Here is a 16,143-nt window from a genome sequence, read left to right as displayed (position 1 = left end):
CGCGCGAATGCTTTAGATGGGGGCCGGAACCCCCGCTGTCAGGACCTCTGACTTCTGGTCAGAGAACAGCCGACTCTCCCCATTGCACACAGGGCGGTAGATTTTAAAAGAAAGAACCCAAAAAGAAGCGCCTGGCTGCAGCCAGGACAGAAGGACAGTACGTGAGCAGCGCTGAAACCGGCTCCCCCCTGCCCGCAGGCCAGTGCTGCCGCGCACCCCCCCCCCCCCCGAGGCCCAGAACCGTGTCACTGGAGAAAGAAGTGGGTGAGGACGAGCCCTCTGTGGCCACGCGAGGATTAGAAGGTGGGGAAGCGCCACCAAGTGAGAAACCTCCGTGTTTCACAGGGAAAAGCCTTCAGCAGCTCTGGGACTCTAAGAGCTGAGCTCCCATCCCGCCAGGGAGGAGAGGCCCTCCTCCCCACCGCAGCTCTGATCTCTCCAGGTTCCTCAGAGCTTTGCAGCCTCCCCTCATACACCTTAACTCCAGCTGGCCAGGGTGGGGATACTCCAAGTTTCCAGTAAGTGCCTCAAGATATCATGGTCTCAGGAGACATCACAAGAAAGGCGGGGAGGGGGGCAAGCCTTTATGCCAGCTCTGGGTTGCACAACATGGGGACTAAGGTAGGTCAACAAAACAGAAGGTGAGGTCCCCTCCTTATCCGGGGCTGAGAGCACTGATGGCGGCGCCCAGGACGGCAGATAGCAGAGCAGGAGTAGAAGTGGGTCGGCCACACGAGACTGTTGCCTCTGATCCCCACCCAAAATGGTGAAAAGCTGGCGGATGGGGCTCAGTTCCATCATCTCTCAAAAGCAGAGAAAGGGCAAGGATCCAAAAATAAGACCCGCGCTCTCAGCATGTGGGTTCCTGACTCACAGCCAGTAGTCCCTCCTGCTGTAAGTGTGGTCCTCAGGCCAGCAGCCTCTGCCTCCCCTGGGAGTCTGACAGCAAGGCAGGCCCTAGCCTCCCCTGCCCTCAGACCACCGCCCCTTTCCTGCCTGGCATTCAAGACCTTCTACTATACCCCACCCCAAGTCCCTTTGATGCTTCCTTCCATCCACCCCCCCCCATCCTTCCCTGTGCTGCCACAGTGTACGCTCTCGCCATTTAGCCAGTGCCCCAAAATTTGCAAGGCTGCAAACGAGTTTTAGAACAACTGAATGATTTGCTGCAGGACTTGACAACTCAGTGGGGAAGCTGGGGTTTGAATCTAGGTCTTCCTGTCTCCAGGGTCCTTCACTAGACAAACGCGGCACTTGCACAGAGCTTGTTGTGTGCACAACAACCAATGCGTAGCAGTGAGACTCAAATGCAAGTGGGAACAGTGGCAAATGGTTCTGGGCAGGCCACTGCTACCCCGCCCCCATGGCCTTTGGTGTCCAGAGTAGACAGGCTGAGATTGTTCAGAACTTGGCCACATCCAGGAAGCTGCAGGCAGGAGTTCATGCAGATCACCAGGGCGAGCGCTGGCTCTTAAATGCCTACCCCAAGAGGGGCTCTGATCCCGCCTTCTGTACAACAGCTGAGTGCCACTAAGTCATTGCTGTTCTACGGAACCCCAAATATAGGTCTCAGCATCATCATTGAGGGGTTCAAAACTCGGAGAAAACCACATAGACACGGGGAGAATGGCCCACACATAGTGGCCCCAACGGGGAATCAGCTTTTCCCCCCTCATCAAAATTATGACATGAAGTTATTCAAGGAACTGCTGTATGGGAGACCCCAGACTTAGAGTGTCAGGGTTTCAGTACAACGCGTGTCCCGGATCGGGCTGTGGGACACAAACAGGACTTCGGTGGGAAAACCTGGGTAATCTGAGCGCAGTTCAAAGTATTGCCCTAATCTTACTGAATTTGTCTTGGTACATCCAAGGTTGTGTAAAATGTTAACACGGGAGGAAGCTCGGTGGAGAACTCTGTGCTGCGTTTGCAATTAGCAAATGACCTTCTACTGAATTTCATTGGCATTCTTTTTTTTTTTAAATCTGCCTCAGCTAAGCTATGGAAACAACCCAAATGCCCAAAAATAGATGACTGGATCAAAAAGATGTGGTACATACACACAATGGAATATTACTCAGCAATCAAAAAAGATAAACACATGCAGTTTGCAGCAACATGGGTGGAGCTAGAAGGGATCATGCTCAGCGAAATAAGTCAGAAAGAAAAAGAAAAATACTGGATGGTCTCACTCATAGCAGGAATTTAGAAAACCTAAATAAGAGACCAGGAAAAAGACTAATCAATGCAAAGTAATAATCAAAATCAACAAGCAACTATAAACCAGAGACACACTGGGTGGGGGGGTTGTATTAGGGAGGGGGGTAGAGGAAGAACTAGAGTCAAAATAAGGGGGGGTGCAATTGTATGGGGAATATCACCAAAATGAAAATGAAAATGCATACATTGTACAAAGATGAAAAATGATGTAAGAATTATATAAAATAAAATATTTTAAAAAATAAAAAATAAATCTGCCTCTCATTAGCACATCATTTCATCTGTGGGTCCCAGTTTTTCAACTACTTACAAAAGGAGCTACACAAACAAGGGCATCTGCCATTTCCTCCTGGAGTGTGAACCCCTGGGGTCCTGATGAATTCAGGATGTGGTTCCTTTTACCAAGGATTTGAGTTGTGGTGACCTCTTAACCCCCACAGAACTCATTTTTAATACTGTGTCAGCACATAGTAGGTGCTCACTGAAAGTTTTTTAAACTAATCTGGCTCATTTGTACAGTTGAGATAGTACTGATACCCCTTTTGCCACTGGCCACTAGTCTGTTGAAGGCAAATTGTTCCTCACTCCAGGAAAGGGAAGTGGTCCTTTACATCACCCCTGGCATGGAAAATCCACTCCTGGCTGGGGGCAGGGTGTCCCACACGTCTGTGAGCTGTTTTCTGCTCATCAGACAGGACCTGCAATTGGGATAATTAGCCCCAGAAGCTTCTAGGTGAGTCGCCAACACCATGCACAACTATTCAGCATCCTCAAAGGTCTCCACTACCTTGATGGTCAGAGACAAAACAGAACAAGTGAGCCCTGTGGCTCCCTCACTGTTTGGCCTCCTGAGGCTCCTGTCCCACTTCCTAGGCAAGTCCCACTCTTCAAGGGCAGATTATGAGGGTCAGATGAATGAATATGGAAACTGAAACCTTTACAAAATTAAAGCATTAGAGCCTCCCTGGTGGCGCAAGGGGTTAAGACACAACCTATGAAGCTATCTGCAGCCACTGCAGCACGAGTTCCATCCCCGGCCAGGGAACAACCCACATGGCGCAGCAGACACCTCTGACTCACCCGTTGCTCCCCTCAGCAGTGTATTTCAGTCAGTCTGCCTGTTCTGTTCCCAACTCTGTCTCTGGTGAATCCTCTCACCCACACCTCTGGCCTGTACCCCAGTTCTTGTATGCATACATAAATAAATCTTTTTAAAAAATAATAAAGCATTAGCAACGGGCACACGCGGCAGCCCAGCCTGCCTTAGCTGTTTGTACAGTGAAAATATAAAGACTATAGTGTGGAGTCAGGTTTCCCGGGTTCAAATATTGCCCAGCCCCCAACTATCCCCCTAACACACACACACACATACCCAGACTCCTCCATAGCCAAGTGCTGCTGTTTCCACTCTGCTGCTGGAGTGACAGCACCCAAGGGTGGCTGCCGGGAGGGAGGGAGGCAGAGCAGAGCCTGCTCTGAGGACCAGCCCCCTGCTCCGAGCCAGCAGGAGCGGTGTCCCTTGCTGTGCACGCCAACCTGTGATTTTAAAAATGCCTTTACACAAATCCTACCTCCCCACGCCCAAGACGACGGCAGGTCACTTGTAAGGACAGTAAATCCGGCGGAATGAGAGGAGCAGTGGCGGGGCGGGAAGGAAGGCGCGGGGGGGTCGGGCAGAGCCGTGGAGCTCCGTGTTTACGGAGGGTGAGGCCGTAAATAGAGAGCGGGCCGCGGCCAGGCGCGGATGATGCAGTGAAATGGGACACCGCGCCCGCGGCCCCGGCCGGGCATCTCGGGCAAGGAGCGGCGCGCGGCGAGGCCAGAGCCGCCCCCCCTGAAACCCCAACCCTCGGGACAAACAGCCGGGCCCAGGCCCGGCCCCCGAGCCCCGCGATCCGGCCGTGCGGCGAGGTGGGGGTGCGGGGGGCACCGCCCGGCCTGCGCCCCCCTCCCGCCCGGCGGGCGCGCCGGGGTCGCGCGCACGTACCTGTGGCGGCGCGCACCTGTGGCCGCGCGCACCTGTCTGTGGCCGCGCGCACCTGTCTGTGGCCGCACGCACCTGTCTGTGGCCGCACGCACCTGTCTGTGGCCGCGCGCTGGTCGCGGTCGCGGCGTCCGGGCCGCACCTGCCGGGGCGCCCGCCGGCGCCGATTGGGCGGCCGCGGCCGCTGCGCGCCCAGGGGGCGGGGTCGCCGCGCGGAGCGGAGCCGGCGGCCGCGGGGGCGCGGGGAGCGGGCGGGGCCGCCCCGGTACCCCTCGGTGGGGCCCCGCGCCGCGGGACAACCCGAGTCCGGCCGCGCGCCCCGCAGGCCGCCGCGGGCACCGCCGGCCGTCCCGGGCCTGCTCCTCCCGGCCGCCCAGGCCCGGCCTCGCCCCCCCGCGCCCCCGCACCCCCGAGGCCGGCAGGTGCTGCCTCGAGCGTCAAACGGCCCCGCCGGGCAGCCTCCCTGCCGGGCCGCGGGAGCCCTCCAGCCTCCCGCGCGGCCCCGAGCGCTGGCCGCCCTGGACACCCCCGGCCGGGAGGCGGCCTTGCTCCGGGCCGCAGGGAGGCGGGAGGAAGGGCCGGCAGAGAGAGGGGGGTGAAAGCGGCCAGACCGGTTCCCCTCGGGGGAGGCGCCGAGAAGGGGTGCAGAACTGAGGGGCACACCGCCCCCGCGGGGACTTCTCCTGCCTTGGTCACCCCCGAGGAGCGCGGCGCTGGGTTTGCCCGCCCTCACTTCACGACGGGCTGTTTCCGGGGCTCCCTGAGGACAGAGGGGGTCTTCGCTCAGTCCTTGAGCCTGAGACCCTCTCTCTGGGGACTGGAGGCCCCGGCCTCTCTAGGGGATTAGGGGCTTCGCTCACGTGATGGCCAACAGAATACGCCCCCCAAGACAAGGAGACTGGGGAAAGACCCGCTCTTGGGTGACTTGCCCCATAACCCCAGGTCTCAGAAAATCTCCATCTCCCCTCACTACTGAAGGTTCTGGGGACTCCTGGAGCTGAAATTGCGGGGTGATCATCGACAACGTCAAGAACATGACCTTTCATAGCTACAAAACAGCGCGCACCCTTCTTTCCTTTCATCTAGATGGGGAGAGGCCACCGAACCTCTGGGGGTGACCATTTCACAAGACCCTAAGTCAAGGCGTCAGGCTGCCTCAGGTAGGCGCATGCGCTCACCTATGCCAATCCCTTCTCAGTGAATCTGGGGAATTTCCTAAATAAATAAAAATCTTAAATGTTACACATTTGAGCGTTCCATTATCCGCTTAGTCATCCTCCTGTTAATGGACTGGTATATTTTCCTCATTCTCTGGAAGAGAACAGCCCCATACAAAGCCTTTTAGCCACCTTCCCCGTAACTGTTTCGTTAGCTTACATCCCCGATCTCATGTCAAGGAGACCACAAAGGCCATAACTGACGTTTGAACTATAAGGCCAACTTCTTGCATCATGTATTGAATAATTTTATCTTCTCTTAGAAGACTGAGGACTTGTTTCAGCACATCCTTGTGAACATCAGATGCTCTATACAATTTTTTTAATCTTGACTATTTTGATTAGTGAAAAACAGCATCACTTTTTAAAATACTAGTTTTTCTGGGCCTCCCTGGTGGCACGGCCAGTTGAGTGCAGTGCTGTGAAGCTGTCCGCAGCCTCTGCAGCACTGGTTTGATCCCGGCCAGCCGGGGACGTGCCCACATCGCACCGCAGACCTCTCCTGTCTGGCCCTCTGCTCCCCTCAGCAGTGTTTTCGGTTTGTTTGCCTGTCCTGCTCCCTGCTCTGTCTCTCACCCTCCCGCACATCTGGCCTGTATCCCAGTTCTTATATAAATAAATCTTTTTAAAAAAAGATTTTTCTTTCCTTTTAAATTACTTGCAAAACTGACCTCTCTTCAGTCATTTTACTAGTCATTTGCTTTTCTTCATCTATTTGTTCTTTCCTTTATGTCCATTGCCATTTTTAAATATGGTGTTTCCAAGAGTCACACATACATACAACTGGAAAGAGCTGCACTTTCTTCATCTTCACTGCTCCATCGTCCATGTATAACTGTGCCATCTTTTCTTTCTTTTTAAAGATTTATTTTTATTCATTTATGCATACTTCAGCAATTGCTCTGTTGGTGGGCATCGACTTATTTCCAGGTAGTTTGCTCCGAAAGATAGACTTGGCACGTGGACAAGAAGGTCTCTGGATATGGACCCAGGAGAGGAATCACCCAGCCCAATTCCCCTCCAGCTCCAAGATAAAGCTAAGCTGTTTTCCAAAGTACTTATACTGACTTATCCTCCCATTATCAGTGGTTTTGTTTTCAAATCAAAATGTTCTTGAGGCTAAATACATTTTCTTTTTGATTTTACCTTTACACTGATTTGCACAACCACCTTGGAGAATGAGGAGGTTCCAGAACACCAAACTTCACAGTGTGGTTCCCAGGAATATCCTCTAAAGCAACAAGCCAGCTAATCACAAATCCCTTGTTGGCCAGGGCCTAAATTTAGGCCATAGTTACTTGGATGAGACCGTGGGTCCCAGAACAATGGCAGGGTCTATTGTAAGCTTGGCCTGGGGAGCTTTCCTAGTAAGGAAGCTTTCCTAGTAAGCTGCTTCCAGATTCTCCTGCTTTCATCGCCCTCTGCCCTCACCTACCTGTTAGAGAAAACCTTCTCACTGAATCAGTCACTCTGGTATCTTGAATCACTACGCCCTTCTTACAGGCTGTATTTACATTCACTGACTTGGTGGTCATAATTTTGGGCATTTATCTTTAAAAATGATAGCAAAATAAGAGATTCTATTTGTAAAAATGTTAATAGCAATACAGTTTACAAGAGTGATTTTCCAAATAGGAAAATGTTAAATGTTCAGCACTGGGTAACACACAAAATTGTAGATCCACTCAGAGGTACAAGATATAACAGGCTTTTTCCTTCCCTCCACCACTTAAGTTATGAAATCATAAATCTTCACTCCTACACACTACAGGGTACATTTCCAAAGAACAAAAGCCACATCTTATATAACCACACAACTACCATTAAATTCAGAAAATTTCACATCAACCCAGCACTGATTCCTCTGATTCAGCCCATAGACACATACAGCCAACTGTCCTAAGCATGTCCTTGGCAGCAGTATTTTTCCCAACTCAAAGTCAGACATGTCATGTCTTTTTCTCCCCCTTTAACCTGGTTCTTCAGTCTTTGTCCTTCGTGAGCTTGTCATTAAGAGGCAGGCCTATTATTTTGTAGTTAGTCTCTCAATTCCAGTGTTGGATGATTCCTTATGACTAATTCAGGGCATGCGTTTTGGGCTCATGATGTCAGCTCATCCCTTATAGGAGACGCCGCTTTGATCACTCAGCCAAGGTCTTTCCTCTATAAAGCTTCCCTACTTACCTTTGTAATCAGTAACTAATGTGTGGAGTGATTCTGTCTGACGAGCTTCCCAACAGTGCCTTTTGTATCCTTCGATTATTCCCAACTGAATCTCTGTATTACACCAACTTTTCAAACTCCATGGCTTCAGCACTTACTGGCATTCTATACATAAAAGCTGTCCTTTTCACATTCATTATTTTCTTTGTAAGTTTATTTGCTTCTTTAGTATCATGCTGAATATAGGGATTCCTTTTTTTTTTTCATCGTGAGAACTCACTGCCGTCAGTCATTTCTCATCTTGATCCTCAATTTCTCCAAGTTTGGCCCCAGAAGCCTGGCAAGTGGTCCCTGGGTCCTCCTGACCTGTCTCCATCACTATTTCAGCAGCTCCTTTAGCTGGCGTGACAAACTCTTTGGTTCATCTTTCTCTTCCCATGTCCCTCCCTCAAGGCGCTGTCTGCTCAAGCAGCTCTGGAAGCTGTGTGACCAGCCAGGGCGGTGGGTTCTTGAGTCTTACCTGAGATTGAAATGAGGACTCTAACCACCACATTGATTTTGCACTGAGATTTATTGAGGCGGAAGTGACAAAAACTCACCTCAAGGGTGAGTTTCTCCCCTTACATAGGACACAAGCTGTCTAACACAAGGATGACCCTGTTCTACATGGGGGAGGGGAGGTTCTGGAGCAGACTTCTTTATGCATCGCCTGTTCACAAAATGGGAACACATCCCACCCAGAGGTGGAGATATTAGTAGTATAATGAAGACAAGGTTGGAATAAGTTCAGGATTCTTCTCAAACCCATGCACCACCAACTAGATTCAACTAATCTGCGGGCCAGAAAAGGTTTTGCTTTGTCACCACCAGATTATGAGACAACTGGCTAAAACAGAGTTATTAGGGACAGAGAGTTTGGCGATGATTTGTAGTCATTTATTAAGCAATGATTTATGTGCACTATTGTTATTTATTTAGTGTTCTTGTTTCCAAGGCTACATGCAAGGGGAAGAAGCAAGCCTGACCAAGATGTCCTCTGTCTCAGAATTTAGTCACCAATATGTGGACACAAGGAATGTTCAGGATTGTGGTCTGCTCCCCAGGCCCATTCAGCAGACAGATCAATGAAACAGATTACTCAATCGAAACCAGAAGCCTCTCATAGCAACCCACAGAGCTCTTCCTTGCTTGCCCTCTGTCACATTTCTAGCTCCCACTTGGAGAACCCACAACAGTATCATATTTACAAATTTGTTTATTCCTGTGTACAGAAAATATTCTCGGAAGTGCTATCCTAGATCACTGCCAATTAAGGAAGTTCACATTTTCTCTGCAGTCTTGTTGGTTTGTTTACACACAGGTGTATGGTAAAATTGTCTTCAAAAGTAATTTGGGTTTACTTTTCTTTCCTGTGGTTAACTGTACAGTTTAAGCGCATTTGCTTACTTCTGTTTGTATTCAATTTTAGGTTTGTTTTCCCTCACCTTGGTTGACTTTTTAAGATTTTATTTTTGCACTGGGGTGCAGGTCAGAAGTATGGGGGTGGTGAGAGGAATCAGCAGAGACAAAGTGGGGAGCAGAACGGGTGGATTGGCTGAAACGGCTGAAAGGGGAGCAGCTGGCAAGACCACCGTATGTGGGTTAGCTGGATGGCCTGGGCGGGACTCAGGCCATCGGGGTCATAGTACTGAGACTTAACCCCTAGGTCACCAGAGAGGCCCAATTTTATTTCTTGAATATTAAGACATTCACATATTTCTAAAAGTCAGCATAGGTGTGCTGGAATACTCATCATTTCACTTAGAAATTCATCCCCATCTCCCCTACCCACCAACTTATCCCTTTTTATACTTTCTGGTTTCACTTTTTTGCAATAAGCAGATGCTCGAATATTTTACTATTTCCCCCTTACTTTACACAAAACAGCACAGTATGTGCACATTTGTATTAACACTTTTGCTCAACATATCCGAGAAATCACACCATAGCAGTTCTTGGAGCTCGCCACCCATTTTTATAACTGCACTGCACTGTTGTGTGGCCGCAGCAGAGCATTCAAACCACTGCTTCTGTGTCTGCATCCGAAAGTCTGTCATCGCAAACAACACTGCAGTAAGTAACTTTGTACATACAGACACGTCCACTTTCGCTTTCCGCGTAGGTGTTTCCTGAGGGCGAACTCCTACTGTGAAACTGCTGGGGCAGAGGCAAACCCACACTGGGCTTTGATGGGCACTGCCAATCCCCTCCCTCCGGCCTGCTCCGTCTCGCCCCGCTCCCAGCGATGCCCGCACACACCTGTCACCCCACCGGGACTATGGCTTCCCACGTAGCGTTTGCCCGGGTTGGAACGATCTCGCAGAGAAAAGCGCCTTTCTCCACTCTGAGAGGAACAGAGAACATCCTTTCACTCGCTTAGGGGTGAGTTTTATATCACTTTTTGCAGGTCATTTATTGGTTTTGCCTTTAAAAAAAAAAAGGCTTTTGGCCTTCGGTTCCCTCATCTTGACGTTATTTTACATGTCTGCAATATTAACCCTTTATCGGTGCTTTTACCTTATTTACGGTAAGCGTTTGTTTATTCCTCCAAATGGTTTTTATTTCCGTGCTGTCAGACGCAGCAGCAATCTTCTCTCTTGCACCGGGATTTCGGGTCCTTGCCCGCCCTGGCCACGCGCAGTTCCACCTTCCGGCGCGCGGACAAGTGACGCGCGACGCGCACGGACAGGTGACCCGCGACCCCCGCGGGGGCGGGGCCTGAAGCGCGGGGCTCGGGCCGCGCGTGCGCACCGGCTAGTGGGCGGGGCCGGCGGGGTCGGCGGGCCCGCGGGAGGAGCGCGAGTGCGGCGGCGCAGCCGAAAGCCCCGCCCCCTGGCGTCCGGCTCTCCCCTGGGCCCTCCGGCGGCGCGTGCCCACGGCGCGGCCCTTCGGGGCGGCGGCCCGACCAGGCGCCCGGACCGCCAACCGCGGCGGAGCCCGGCCCGCGCCCTCCCCACGACCCGCTCTGAAGCGGCGCCGGCGCGCTCCTCTCCCCCGGGGGGCGGGTCTCCCCGGCGCCGCCGCGCTGCGCCCCTGGCGGCGGCCGGCCCCGGCGCGGGCCCCGGGCCTGCCCCCCGCGCCCCCCCGCGCCCCCCGCGCCCCCCGAGCCCCCGCGGCCCCGGCAGGCTTTTAAATTCCTCGTCTGTCACTTATTTGTCTACATAACTTGGGGTGCGGGGTGTTCTCGCCCGCCCTTAGCACATCCTCCCTCCGCCCGCCCCTGCCTCCCGGACGCGGGGCGCACGGCGGCCGCCGGTGTGCGCGGATGTGGGGTGCAGCGAGCGGTGCGGGGGTTCCCCGGGGAAGTTTGAGCAGAGTCCGCGTCCCAGCTGCTCTGCGCGTGCCGAGGAGACGAGGGTTTTGGTTATTTCCGAGAAGGGGCGGGCTCGTGAGGGGCAGGGAGGGAGGCGCTGCCGCTCAAGCTTTGCCGAAAGTCTGGAAAGACGTTTTTAGCGGGGGGCCCGGGTGAGGCGCTCCCCGCACCTGGGCGTCAGCTCCCGCCTGCGGGGCCTGTGCAGAGCTCGCCTGCTGCGCGCCCCAGAGCTGCCTCTGCTGCGAGGGCGCGGGCTGAGGTCTGGGCTTTGCACTGCCTCCTGAGGACCAACTTGTCAGAACGCACACCGCACCTAAGGCTGAGCTTTCTTCCATCCGCCCTTTGCCTGGAACAATTGTGTGAGGAACCCCCCTTTGGTTTGGATAGGTTTGTTTCTTTTCTGGCTTATGAGGCATTATCCTGTGTGTCACCAGCCCGGTTAAATCATCATTCCTGCGGTTATGCATCAGTCACTGGCAAAGGCCGTCTGAGTCTCTGAGCATAATTTTCCCCCATCAAAAAAAAAAAAAGTTGCATTTGCAGATCTGCAGTCAAAGCATCCCCAATAATCTCCAAGAAAGTCCCTAAAATACCTACAAGAAGGAAAGTACAGCCCCCCACCCCCAGCCCTCAGGCACAGAGCTGCCCTCCTCTCTCTCCCACACTGCATAGAGACTGAACCTTGGAGGGGGGTTGGGAGGAAGCTCAATGGGCAGAGCACCAAGAGGGTCAGCAGAGGGTACAAACCTCCAGCCTCACCCCCTTCCTGCAGGCAGGCAGCTTCCAACCCTTGACAGCAGCTGGCCTTGGAAAGGAGCTTGAAGGGCTGAGTCTGGAGCTAGACTTTCTAGTTTCTGAATTAAGAATGAGCTGGTGACTTCAAGCAACCCTAGCACTGATTCCTCCCTAGAACAAGCAGAAAAGTTTCCAGCCTATTTTATGGGTAGAATGGTGTCCTCTCCCTACCCCCCAAAAAGATATGTTGAAATCTTAACACCCAGAACCTTAGAATGTGACCTGGTTTGGAAACGGGGTTGTTGCAAATACAGTTATGATGCTGTCATACTGGAGTTGGTGGGCCCCTAATCCTGTAAGCCGGGAGTCTCTACAAGAGGACAGCCTTGTGAAGACAGACAGACACGCCAGGGACATGCAGAGGTTGAAGGGAGGCCTCACACCACCAAAGCCAAGGGGAGGCATGGAAGGACTGTCCCGCCGGCGACAGAGGGAGCAGGGCCCGCGAATGCCTTGATTTTGAACTTCCAGTCTCCAGAGCTGTGAGGCAGGACCATGTGTTGTTTAAGCCAGCAGTCAGTGCATTGTTAGCGAAGCCTTGGGAAAGGGGTGCAGCCTAGGAGTGTGCGTCCGCCCCTGGGCATATTTTAAAGCCACGAGTCCTCTACCACCTGAGTCATACTCCACCACCGTCTGGTGGAGTAGTCTCTCTCTCCAGTGACCAAGGGGCTGTGACAGGCCCCTGACAAAGAGGCTAAAGCCTGCAGGAGGCACCCAAGGAGAGAAGAGCTGGAGCACTGACCCCCTCCAAGAACTTACCCTGCAGAGCTAGTCACACATGTGCAAGATGTACCTGTATGGACAGGGTTATTCATGAGGTGTCTGTAATCCAGAAGGTTGGAGGCCACCTAAGTGTCCAGCGGGGAGACAGTAGAGGTCTGCTGCACCGTGTGGGTCAGCTCCCTTGCCCGGGATGGAACTGTGCTGCAGAGGCTGCGGATAGCTTCAAGGTGCTGTGCTGAACCCCTTGCGCCACCAGGGAGGCCCTAAACTCTTCAATTTTTAGACATGCCTCAGTTTATCTCTTAACAGTTCTTAGGTTAAGGTATACCTTTGAGTGGCTTCCGGAGGCCACAAAATCTAACAGTATCTTCTGTCCTGTTCAGTGAAAATCTTTGGCTTAATATGGTCAAAATTCCAAATTTCAGTAATAAAACTTACATATCTTAACATGTTTTTTTAAATCTTGAAAGATCCTCGTTGCTTCCTGGAATGTTGTTACTATTACATCCATATATTCTTTTCTTTTTTAAAGATTTATATATACATACAAGAACTGGGGTGCAGGCCAGAGGTGTAGGGGGTGAGAGGATTCACCAGAGAGAGTGGGGAGCACAACAGGCAGATCTTCTGAAATACACTGCTGAGGGGAGCAGTGGGCAACACAGGGGAGGTCTGCTGGGCCATGTGGGTTGCTCCCTGGCCAGCCAGGTCAAACTCATGCTGCAGTTACTGCCGATTGGCTTGATAGCGCTGTCTTTAACCCCTGCACCACCTGGGAGGCCCCCATATATTCTTTTTTTTTTTCAATTTTTATATTCCCCATACAATTGCAACCCCGATTTTGACCCCAATCCCTCCCCCCCCATATATTCTTAATTGACAGTGTTAGCAGGCAGGGTGAGGGTCACTCCAGGCCCCCAAACCTGCCTGCTCTAAAGGGGTTCTGCCATCTGCCACATAAAGACAAAACATACCATAGTGCATAGGACCTTCAGTCAAAAGAACTTTAATACAAATAGTGTGCAGTAGAGAGGAGAGAGAATGTAGTTTAAAATAGTTTCCAGAGCCTCCCCTGGTGGCTCAGCGGTTGAGCACTGGGTTGCGAAGCTGCCCGGAGCCTCTGCAGCACCAGTTCGATCCCCGGTCACCAGCGAGGGTCCCACATGGTGCACAGACCTCTCGTGCTGCCCACCGCTCTCCTCAGCAGTGTACTTCAGTCCTTCTGCCTGTTCTTCTCCCCGCTCTGGCTCTGGTGAATTCTCTCGCCCTCCCGCGATTCTGACTGTACCCAGTGCTTGTATAAATAAATAAATAAATATTTTTAAAAAATAGTTTCCAATTAAACACCCAAAGTTACCCATCCCCTGGTGAGTAGCCAAACTGGGTTGACCAGCCAAACAATGCTACATCTGCATCTATACTCCCAAAGAATTGAAAGCAGGAACTCATGAATGCTGTTCATAGTCATATTATTTAGCATACCTAAAAGGGGGAAGCAGGAGTCCATGGGGTTGACTGGCCGAACACAAGCAGCCTCTCTGTCAGCAGGGCACTCCTTGGTCCCGAGAGCAAGGCTGTTGGACACCTGCTGTACCTGGATGTACCCTGAGGACATGATGCATAGTGACATAAGTGGTGGTGGTGGTGGTGGGGATTCCCCTTATGATGCACCTACAACAATCAAACTCAGTCCAGAAGGTAGAGCAGAGGTCACCAGGGCCAGGGGAGAGGAAAATGGGAGTTGAGTTTCATGGGTACAAAGTGTCAGTTTGGGAAGATGAGAAAGTTCTAGAGATGGATGGTGGTGAAATTTGCACAACAATGAATGTCCTGGGTCTGAACTCTACTGATTAAAAATCATTAAAAGGGAATGGTTTCATATTTGCCATGACTTTTTGAAGGAAAAGGAAAAGGAAAAGCAAAAACACAGCAAAAATGAAAAATGATGTAAAAATATATAAAATAAAATAAAAATGCTAAAAAAAAAAAAAAAGCAAAACCCCAAATTTTTCTTTGGGCTTCCAAAAAATCTTTGAGACAATAACATCAACAGTGGTAATATCTTTTAGCTTCTAAATCAGCTTTCAGGGTCACGGAGCACTTGGGGGAGCTGACAGCAGGAAATAGGCTCTGCTGAAACAGGAGGAAAGGAAATGATCATTTCCCTGCTTGTCTTCAACACTGTTTACGTAAAAATATTCTGCCCTCTTAGATGTTTGGACTTTGGGTAGCCTCCTCCTAGGCAAGCCGGAAACCCTGAGGGTCAACAGCTCTACTCTTTGTTTCTAAGAAAGGACTGAAAGTCAGCATCTGAAAAGGAGTTCTTAATTAGAGAGAGCAGAGCAAGAAATGGAATCTCAAGTTTATCTATTCCTCATATCACCTCCTAGGCAGGCATTCAAACACTTAATGTCATTCAGTTTTTTCCAGCTTATAAACCCTGGGTTTAATCAAATTTCTTAAGATTTTATACCATTCCCTAAATTCTTTACTATAAAGACCTTTCTTGGACCCAAAAAAGGTTAAGAAATAACTATAACATGCTTAGTAACAAAAGCCCTTTGCATTCCCAACCACTTCAGAAGCAATTTATTTCTTTTACTGTGTTTTAATCCCACTACCTGCAGAAAAATGACTTTTTTAAAAATCCCTTATTATATATTACCATGAATTTATATTCCATTAAATGCACTTCATTAAAAACATGCATAATTATTGGTTTTGTTATGGCTTGTTGTGTTAATTCCCCCTTCTTGAGAACAGAGTGTGTGCCTCAGTTATTCAGAACGCTTCTGTTCAGGAGACTTGCCTTTTTTGCCCATTTGATTGAAGTATATTTGGCATATGTTATTTTAACTTCAGCAGTACAACCTAATCACTTTTGTATACTTTGGAAAATGATCACCCCCAATAAGTCTATTTATCATCTCTTAACAACTTTCAAATTTGTAATACTGTTAGGGGGAAAAGGATGTCCTAAAGCTAATTCCATGCAGGCTTTGTGGACTCCACCCCTACCCCCACCCCAGGCCAAAGCCAAAGACACTGGGAACTCCACATCCCGTCACCACCAAAGGGAAGGTGGCTGGGACCTGAGGGTGGGGTTCAGCAGCCAGGTTGGTATAAAGCCAGACACGTGGGCTTTGGAGGGGGCCCCCCATTTTGACTCTCCGCCAGCTTGCAGCGTCTGGCCAGCTTGGAGAGTGCTTTTTGGGTTTCCAGGTCGGCAGATCGGGTAGGACGCATTAAAGACTTTATTTCCCTATTTTCTCCCTGAGTTGTCCATTTTCCTTCTTTCCTTTTCCCTTGTAAATAAACCTTTTATGAACCTTCTGTGTGTGCCTGTCGTGGAGTATTCATAAGTCCCTTGTAAGCACGTGGGTGAGGACCCACAGCCAGGCAACCCGTTCAATATCGGGGCTGCCCTATAACAATACTGAAAGGTCCATGCAGCAGGCCAGAATGCAGGAGCCTACCCGGAAGCCCACCTGGGGGGCAGGAATGCGGATACCTGCCTGGAGGACTCAGACGATGAGCCTCCCCCCTCCCCCTATGAGTCTCATCTCAGACAAAGAACCTCTACCTGCCCTACGAACTTTTCCCGCCATTCGAGCCCAACTACCCACCTGACCTCTCCTCGCCCTATAAAACCCTGCTTCCCCCTAACAACGTGCGCGACTCCACTGACC

The sequence above is a fragment of the Talpa occidentalis genome, unplaced genomic scaffold (assembly GCF_014898055.3).
Source record: "Talpa occidentalis isolate TD23 unplaced genomic scaffold, MPIMG_talOcc4v2.1 talOcc4.4, whole genome shotgun sequence".
Lineage (NCBI taxonomy): Eukaryota > Metazoa > Chordata > Mammalia > Eulipotyphla > Talpidae > Talpa > Talpa occidentalis.
This window is presented reverse-complemented; position numbering follows the sequence as displayed.